Genomic DNA, 1,936 nt, shown 5'->3' with positions numbered 1-1,936 from the left:
TGCAATTTCCACCACATCTGCATTTACTTCCTCTACTGAAGTCTTGAACCCCTCAAAGTCATCCATGAGGGCTGGAATCAACTTCTTCTAAACTCCTCTTAATGTTGATATTTTGACTTCCTCCCATGGATCACAAATGTTCTTACTGGCATCTAGAATGGTGAACCCCTTCCAGGAGGTTTTCAATTTAGTTTGCCCAGATCCACCAGAGGAATCGCTATCTATGGCAGCCATAGCCTTATGAAATGTGTTTCTTAAATAATAAAACTTGAAAGTTGAAACTACTCCTTGGTCCATGGGCTGCAGAATGGATGTTGTATTAGCAGGCATGACGACAACGTTAATCTCCTTGTATATCTCCATCAGAGCCCTTGGGTGACCAGGTGTATAGTCAACAAGCAGTAATATTTTGAAAGGAATCTTTTTTTTTTTTTAAGCAGCAGGTCTCAACAGTGGGCTTAAAATATTCAGAAAAACCATGCAAGCTTTGCTGTTCCACTTGTACAGCACAGGCAGAGTAAATTTAGCATGATTCCTAAGGGCCCTAGGATTTTTGGAATGCTAAACGAGCATTGGCTTCAACTTAAGGTCACCAGCTGCGTTAGCCCCTAATAAGAGAGCCAGCTTGTCGTTTGAAGCTTTGAAGCCCCTCATTGACTTCTCTCTAGCTGCAAAAATCCTAGATGGCATCTTCTTCCAGTATAAGGCTGTTTCATTTACATTGGAAATCTATTGTTTAGTGTAGATCTTCTGGAGAACTTGCTGCAGCTTCTACATCAGCTCTTGCTACTTCACCTTGCACTTTTATGTTATAGAGATGAATTCCTTCCTTAAACCTCTTGAACCAACCTCTGCTAGCTTCAAACTTTTCTTCTGCGGCTTCCTCTTCTCTCTCAGCCTTCAAAGAATAGAAGAGAGTGACAGCTTGCTCTGGGTTAGGCTTTGGCTGGTTCTATCTTCTATCAGACCACTAAAACTTTCTCCATATCAGCAATCAAGCTGTCTCACTTTCTCATCATTCATGTGTTCACTGGAGAAGCACTTTGAATTTCCTTCAAAAACTTTTCCTTTTCATTTGTAACTTGGCTAACTGGTGCAAGAGACCTAGCTTTTGGCCTATTTTGGCTTTCAATCTGCCTTCCTCACTATGCTTAATCATTTCTAGCTTTTGATTTAAAGTGAGAGGCATGCTACTCTTCCTTTCACTTGAACACTTAGAGGTCATTGTAGGGTTATTAACTGGCTTCATTCCAATATTGTGAAGTCTCAGGGAATAGGGAGGTTGGAGGAGAGGGAGAGAGATGGGGGAAAGGCCGGTCGGTGGAGCAATCAGAACACACACAACATTATCAGTTAAGTTTGCCATCTTATATGGGTGCAGTTCATGGCACCCCAAAACATTACAATAGTAACATCAAAGATCACTGATCATAGATCACTATAATAGATATTATAATAATGAAAAAGTTTAAAATATCAAAATATAATACAGAGATACAAAGGGAGCACATGCTGTTGGAAAAATGGCACCAATAGACTTACTTGACCCAGGGTTGCCACAAATCTTCAATTTGTAAAAAATGCAACATCTACAAAGCGTAATAAAGAGAAACACAATAAAGCAAGGTATTCCTGTATTCAACTGCCTAGTCATCTCCATGATGGCACAATGGTTAAAAGCACTCGGTCGCTAGACAAAAGATCAGCAATTCAAACCCACCAGCAACTCCATAGGAGAAAAGACCTGATGATCTTCTCCCACAGAGACTTACACCCTAGAAAACCCTATGGGGCAGTTCTACTCTGTCCTATAGCATTCCTGTGAGTTGGAATTGACTTAAGAGCACACAGCAACAACACTATCATTCATCTCCTTTTGACTGTCTAACACTTTTTTTCATGCTTTAGATAAAGGTTTACAGGGCAAATTAGTTGC

Source organism: Elephas maximus, chromosome 3 (assembly GCF_024166365.1).
Source record: "Elephas maximus indicus isolate mEleMax1 chromosome 3, mEleMax1 primary haplotype, whole genome shotgun sequence".
NCBI lineage: Eukaryota > Metazoa > Chordata > Mammalia > Proboscidea > Elephantidae > Elephas > Elephas maximus.
The sequence above is the reverse complement of the archived record's forward strand: the minus strand, read 5'-3'. Positions refer to the sequence as shown.